The sequence below is a fragment of the Octopus bimaculoides genome, chromosome 9 (assembly GCF_001194135.2).
Source record: "Octopus bimaculoides isolate UCB-OBI-ISO-001 chromosome 9, ASM119413v2, whole genome shotgun sequence".
Taxonomy (NCBI): Eukaryota; Metazoa; Mollusca; class Cephalopoda; order Octopoda; family Octopodidae; genus Octopus; species Octopus bimaculoides.
Window position 1 is genome coordinate 81,492,390 of NC_068989.1, and position 8,268 is coordinate 81,500,657.

At 37.4% G+C, this 8,268-nt stretch overlaps 1 protein-coding gene across 2 annotated transcripts in view; it reads right to left on the reverse strand.

The window, feature by feature from the left end:
• The window catches only part of LOC106879294 (kinesin-like protein KIF3A), an 18,208-nt gene extending 12,916 nt beyond the window's left edge, over positions 1–5,292 (reverse strand). The window contains exon 1 of one of the 2 annotated variants that reach the window (XM_052970821.1): positions 5,119–5,292. The gene's annotated coding sequence lies outside the window, so the exon portion shown is untranslated. Of the gene's footprint in view, positions 1–5,048 lie in introns of both variants that reach the window. The other variant, XM_052970820.1, reaches the window with a different exon arrangement.
• Between the last annotated feature and the right edge of the window lie 2,976 nt (positions 5,293–8,268).

Genomic DNA, 8,268 nt, shown 5'->3' on the forward strand with positions numbered 1-8,268 from the left:
TATATATATATATATATATATATATATATATATGAAGCATGACAGAGGCTTTGACAAAAGACCAAAACCTCTGGAGATATGCTGTGACTGAGAAGACCCGGCAATTAAAGTGAGTTCACAGCTGTAGCCTACGCCAGTGTCGCATAACCAGCCCACTCAAAAGTACCTTGGATCGTAGGGCAACATGCCGTGCTTGAGGAGACCTATTGAGTCAAATGCATCAAAATCAAATGGAAATTGTAGTTGTGATCCCCATGCCAGTGGCACGTAAAAAGCATCGTCCGAACGTGGCCGATGCGAGTGCCACCTTGACAGGCTTCCATGCCGGTGGCACATAAAAAGCACCAACCAATCGTGGTCATTGCCAGCCCCCTCTGACCCCAGCGTCAGTGGCATGTAAAAAGCACCCACTACACTCTCGGAGTGGTTGGCATTAGGAAGGGCATCCAGCTGTAGAAACACTGCCAGATCAGACAGGAGCCTGGTGCAAACTCCTGGCTTCCCAGACCCCAGTCAAACCATACAACCCATGCCAGCATGGAAAATGGACGTTAAACAGTAATGATAATGATGATGACACACACACACATATATTTATATATACACACATATATGTCTGAGTGTGTATACATATACATATGATATTATTAGGAAGGGCATCCAGCTGTAGAAACTCTGCCAAATTTAGATTGGAGCCTGGTGTAACCATCCGGTTTCACCAGTCCTCAGTCAAATCGTCCAACCCATGCTAGCATGGAAAGCGGACGTTAAACGATGATGATGATGATGATACACACATACATACATATATAGATATACATATACATACACATATATAAACATACATATATATTATAGAATACATCCAGTACATTCAGTAAAGTGTTTGGTGATGAGAAGGGTATCCGGCTAAAGATACCATGCTAAACTTAGTGCACATGCACAACAGAGTTCAAGGTCAATCTATGCCAAGCAGCTTCACTCTGCATACTTTAGGTTCGTTACAACGGCAAGTCAGGATACTTATTGATCAACCCACGTATATATATATATATATGTGTGTGTGTGTGTGTGTGTGCGTGCGTGTGTGTGTGTGTGATTGTATGTATGTAACATGTACATAAGATGTACATATACAGCATAGCAATATACAACACAAGTGTGCATTGCATACTTTAATGTTTTCACAAGTAAGCCAAACATACAAACATCTATACACAAACACATGCATATATATATAGATAGCTGTCCTTCTGCTATTGTCTCAAGAGGCTGACCAATACCTTGTGCATGGAATTGGTAGATATTAACTGTAGGAATCATGTTGTGTGTGTATTTAAGCAGGTGTGTCTGTTTATGCTCTCTCATTGTCGTAACATCCATGCACTGCATAAAAACATTGTGAATGTCTATGTCATAGTGACTGTGTTCACATATCCAGCCACTAAGTGGCTCATTGTCTGAAGGGCTAAGAAAAATAGTATCCTACTTGGAAAAAGGTGAAAATTGATAACAGGAAGAGCATACCACCATAGAGAAACTGTCTCTATCAGTGTTATCTGAACTATACCATCGTGGGAAAGTGGACATCAAAATGATGATCACACACACACACACACGTTTACATGTCTGCATTTTGTTACAAGTTGAAGCTTCTTGAATCATTACTCAGAGTTTCACACTAGTGGTTATTCAAACAATTCAAGTATGGTAGTTGTCTGGCAAAGGACAGTATCTAAACAAAAATATTCATAAACATGAAAATATGATTAGTGATTGAGATTTCATTGGTTGCTAAAAACTGTTAGAAAAATATGTCATTGAGTCATCTCTTTAATTGTTAGGTGCAGGCATGGCTGTGTGGTAAGAAGCTTGCTTACCAACCACATGGTTCCGGGTTCAGTCCCATTGCATGGCACCTTGTGCAAGTGTCTTCTACTATAGCGTTGGGCTGACAAAAGCTTTGTGAGTGGAAACTGAAAGAAGCCTGTCGTATATATACATATATACATATATATATATGGATAGGAAGGACAACAAAAGAAAGAAAGAGACCTCGATATTATGTAAATAGAGGAATTTATCTGTAAAAATATGTGGGCTACCGAATAAGTGTCACATATTTTTACAGATATATATATATGTGTGTGTGTGTGTACTGTATGTGGTCGATTATCATGAGCCCTTGTAATCTCTTTTGTGAGATTCAACATCTTGATCCCATGCCTTGCTAGCTCTTCCTGTTCAACAGGTTCCAGCCATTTTGAGTACTAAACACATCGTCTATACATGTCACATACTTGTACTAATGCAGTTTTCCCTCCTCTTATACACAACTTTCTGTCAGTTCATTTCTACTCTATTGCACAAACACATGAACATTACACATCCAGTGAAGCATGCTTGCTTCGTTTCTTTTTAGTCTTTGAAAACCAAGTCCCACATCTCACTACAATGTAACATCACTCTTTGCACACAAGCATCATACAATTTACCCTTTACTCTGAGGGCAAGACCCTTTGTTGCTAATAGAACTTTTTCCAACCTGTTCTTACTCTGGCAACTCTGCTTTCAGGATAACCATACCCCTGCTAATTAGGTCACTTAATTAAAAGAAGCTATTGAATACTTCTAGGGAACCATCTGGGCATTTGAGAGAAGCTGTTTTTGGGGAGTTTAATGCTCTTATGAAGGTTAACTTTGCTATTAGCCTATCAGTAATCTCACTACACCTCTTGCACATCCCCTGTTTACACTGTATGATGTTTCTACCAACTTCTTTTTTGCATACCCAGTACTGCTATGTCACTGATGGCTGCAGGATCCTGTCTTTTTTCTGATTGACATACTTCCACATTTAGAGTTTCTTCTATTAATCATCTACAGATTCTGCTAGAAGAACAAGGTCAACTGCTACAGGAGTTCTCATAGATAGCTAGCCTTAAACTTCTCTGTCATGATTTAGAGAAATAGCCATAACAGAAAAGCACTGATGGCTCCTCCATGAGTGCACAAGAGATGCAGTGGTTTCATAGGCAGGCTGACCGAGAAGAAAGACTTTGTATAAAACTGATACATAGGACTAATTAGCAGTCAGAGCACCCACGAAATAAGTGCTTTCAAATGCTTAGAACTAGTTGATAGCTTCTGTTACATAGGTAGGCCTATTAATATTGGGAACAAGTGTTCCAAGAGCAAAGATGCCAGTAAGAATCAGCTGGAAAAAAAATTCAGGGAGCTACTGGCAACAAGACCATTTTTTCTACAAGTAAAGTGTAGATTGTGTGATACTTGTGTACAAAGTGTGCTGTTGATTAGTAGCAACAGAGCACAAAAGAATTGAGAGTAATAACAGGGTATAAGAGGAACCTCATACAGAAACAAGAGAGAAAACTGCATTGATACAGACATGTGATGGATATGGAGGATAACAATTTGGTATATAAGGAATTTAAGTGGAAGGATTATGTGGGACCTAAAAGGACATGAGAACAAGTGGAGAAAGTTGATCTCGAAAGGCTTAACCTCATATAGGAGACAACAAAGGACCACAATAAATGGTAAGATGCAGTATTACAAAAGGCCCATTCAACCCAAGTATGGAAATGCAGACGTAAAATAATGAAGATAATATATATATATATATATATATATTTAACAGAAAATGTTGTATATGAATGTGTCTATGTATGTGTGAGTGTGGGGGTGTGATAACAGAACAATATAGTATCCATACCTGTAATGATTTTAGAACTCCCTCCCCACACAAATGAACCAAACAACCTCTCATGCACTACACCTGCTTTTCCTCCACCATACCATGTCTTTTTCTTGTCCTCCCCTTGTCAACTGTATCATGACAATCAACTTCTTTTATAGTTGCAGGCTGCATCCCGTTCTGCTCCACATACAATCTTGTAATAGTTCCACCCACTTCTACTTACCTTGTGCCTTAAGGGGCCACCTGGACACCTAATCTCCATTATCTATCTCTTGCAGTTCCAACTTATCATTTTCCTTCTCCCCTACTAAATGTGAGTAACCATACTGGCTCTTCTACAAGAACTTGCTCTGACCCCCACCACTTTCTATCATACTTTAAGCTCTCATCCCTTAGCATAAAGTCAATCCCCTCCCTCAGAGTTCATAGTCTTGTGAGCTGCATGACAACCTCACTAGTGCAAGTAGCCACCCAAAAAAGCTGCAAAGTGGTTGACTTTAGGTAGGGTATCCAGTCATTAAAAATCATGCTTAAGCAGACAATAGAGAACAATGCAATCGTTGGACCCATCAGAACCTGTCCAGCCCATGCCAGCATGGAACATGGACTTTAAATGATGATGATGATAACAGCATCGTACTGTTGTTGATGTTTAGCCCAAATCCTACCCAGTACAGACCGATGATCAAAGGGATTCCGGCACTAGTCATCGCCATCCTGTCCTTGTCTTGAGCATTAGATATCAGGGACTATTATGCAATGCACCCTACTTTTTTTTAAGACCTTGAACAATTATTTGAGGGAAATTTGGCTACTTTCCTTAACAAAGAAAATGATCGTGTACTTGCTTAGCTCCAGGTCAACTCTGATCGAGGAGAACCATAACTAACTACCAATATATCTTAAATCTTAGTGAAAGGCATTTCATTGCTGAAATATTAGTATGTAGCGTGGCACAAGAATACCTTTACATTCATCTGTACGCATGTATCTGTCATGTTGCATTTAAACAATAGAGTAACGTGGGTAGGGATGAATTAGAAACAATAATCCAGCTTGGCCACAATTCAACGATTAAAACCAATAAAAAAACGTACGTACACACACACACAAAGAGAGAGAGAGACTATCTAGCCAGGTACACAGGCAAACCAGTGCTAATATAAAACATTATATTATTCTAAGGTTAATGTGTATATCAATGCATATAAAAATGTAGAGTTATATTTCTATAAAGTTTTAACATACGTAGCAGAAAATATCTGAAACTGAAAACAGGAGAAAGTAGCAAGCTTGAAATGATGAAGATGACAACGATAGTTCATACCTGTGTTGCTATGACAGTAACAACACTGTCAGTAGATCTATTGCACTAGATTACTGATCGATTTCACTACCTTGATTTCTCTTCTCTGTTGATCCAAACGATATTTCTGTTAAGTGTTCGTCTGTCTTTCGCCTATCGGTCAGACAATCTGGCCAACCACAGAAATCAACTGTTGTCAACCGCTTCTCCGTGTATCACAGCAACGGCATAACAAGCTTTCAATACAAGCTTCCGGTATGTCTCAATGACGTCATTTCTCACGGAGATTGCCGGAAAGAGGCGAAATTTTTAAGCTTATTTCCCTTGAATTTAAATTTTGTATTTTTAAAAATAGGTTTTTATTTAAAAAACACAATTGAAAAAAACGCAACCTTTTAAATTTATTATCGACAGAAGTAAAAATGAATCGTCAAAACTTTTAAGCAAAGAATATTTAGAGATAATATTTTACGTACACAATACACTTTTTGTATTATTAGTTGAATATAAAAATTAAAAACAATTTTTCTTTCTTAAATTCATTCATTAGGATAAAAAGTTTCTGCAAATAATTCAGTCGAAAAGGGATCGAAAAAGTTTAAAATGTGAACGATATTGAACAACATTTATTACAGTATAATGTAATTTAAAATCATATCTTTTGATATCTCTTCACAGCAACTGAGATTATTTTAAATTCTATAAATTCAGATTAATTTTTACACAACTTTTTACCACATTTGCTCAAATAGCATTGTCCTCCTGGTGCTATAACAACTGGCAAGTAGGGATTGTGTAGCCATATTGTATTTCAGAACAATTCCCTGATTGTTTTAGGCTTTCCCCTCTTTTCTTTTTCTCTTTTTCATTCAGTGAGTATATGTAAAAAAAAGTCAGACATCAGTCTTACAACTGCTGTATACTTTACTATGTGATTAGATCATATTTATGAAGACAAGCTGAGTTGAAAACAATTTAGTGTTAGGTAGATCAAAAGTAGCTTTATTATAAACACAAGTGACTGTTATTTTATGATGGAAGATCCAGACCTTGACTGGATAGCTCCGCAGAGATTTTCAATTACAACACTCCTTTACTCACACTCAGCTTGGCAATGGAGAATATGCAAAAAAGGTTTTCTTAGTATCTCAATGAAAGCAATATAACTTTGGATCATTCATCTTCCACAATTTAACTAAGAAGGTTTTTTTTTTTATTCATTAAACATTTTAATAATTATTTCAGCTGTAATTTCTGCTCATGTTGTATCATGGAAATGTGTTGAGTTTCTTTCTCATTAGAAACAGTAGGAATCTTCGTACAAGTGTTGTTGTTGCATCTCCTGCCAAAATGTTTTCTATCTCACAAACAACAATTCCAGATTTTAAAATCCTTGATTATTTGAAATCAAAAGATTTGACATAGACACGAAATAATCTGAAACAATGTAGAATAATATTTCTTAAAAGTTCAACCCCAATGATTGTTTTTGCACTTCCTGACACCAAGAACATACTTTGCTAGGGGAATGTTACTGCCACCTCTTCCAGAAATATGAGTCTAGTCTTTAGATTCACTTGTATCTCCTGGTCTGAGGTCTGATACAAAACAGAAAATTGGTCTCCCACAGCTACTTTCATCTTAGGAACCTTATCACCTTCCCTAAGGAATCTGATACCCTTGGGTAGTGATGGCTGCTGCAGGTCTTTCTGTTTGGCAATTTCTACAAGAACTTTGTCATACCTCCATTTCTATTGGCTTTCTCCCAGTACCCTGTGCATCTGGTTAAAATGTGGTTTGGAATGCAAGGAGTTGCTCCATGCTGCTTGTAGGACAGATTCTTCCTTTTGCCCAATATTTGAAGATTATTTGGGGTTGGGAAAAGGTCAACAATGGCACACAGGAGGAAGGATCATTTTCTCTGTCAGACACTACAATGTTCAGTGTATGTGTTTTATTTATTTATTTATTTTTTTAGATAGAAGAGGGTGGTTCAAAAGAGATTTAGCTTCTAGTTCTAACAGCTCCATCAAACACATCGCTTTAGTATAAGCTATAAGTTTTTGCAGGTTCTCCACAATGGCATTTTGTTGTTCATCAGAGACGGCAGTTAACAAAGTAAAATTTCTTCCAAGCTGGCTTGGAATATGTGCAGAGTGGACTTTTCACATCTTGGAAAGAATCTTAGACTGCAACTGTTAAATACATGTAGCTATGGCAGTACAACCTCTATACTTCATTAGGGCCTTCAATTAAAGAGTGACAAAATATTAACAATTCCTTAAAAAAGCCATTATTTGAAGAACATTTTAAAACTAGTCAGTTTTCTTAAATTGATTGTGTGATGCTGTTGCATATAAATGTAGGGGAGGTTAAACGAACCTTGTGAGAACTTTGTTATTTATTTTGATAATGTGTGATCTCAATACTTAGAACTTATGTAAGTGTGGTGATATATATAAACTGGTGCTCCTTCAGTTACGACGATAAGGGTTCCGGTTGATCCAATCAACAGAACAGCCTGTTTGTGAAATTAATGTGCAAGTGGCTGAGCACTCCACAGATATGTGTATACTTAATGTAGGTCTCAGGTAGATTCAGTGAGGCACTGAATGTGATGAGATTGGCCTTTGAAATACAGGTACAACTCATTTTTACTAGTTGAGTGAACAGCAGCAATGTGAAATAAAGTGCCTTGCTCAATAACAAGAACAATGAAAATTTGCCTATGTAGATACCAGGCTTCTTCAACATTGTCACTTTATATAACAGTCGCTGCTCTGAATATGAAAACAGAATGAAATACTGCTATTTACAACATAAACATATATAAACAGGGTCACCTTAACAGCATTGTAGGACCCCTGGCAACCGCCCACACCTCAAGGCAGCACTGCGCATATATATATATATATATATATATATATATATAGTGCTTTATAACCAGACACTCAATATTATGTATATACATACATAGATACATATACACACATGCATATACATATTCTTTTATTCGTTTCAGTCATTTGACTGCAGCCATGCTGGAGCACTGCCTTTAGTCGAACAAATCGACCCCACGACTTATTCTTTGTAAGCCTAGTACTTATTCTGCCAGTCTCTTTTACTGGGGACATAAATGTACCAACATTGGTTGTCAGGTGATGGTGGGGGACAAAACAGACACAAACATATACAGACACATACGTGTGTGTGTGTGTGTGTGTGTGTGTGTGTGTGTGTG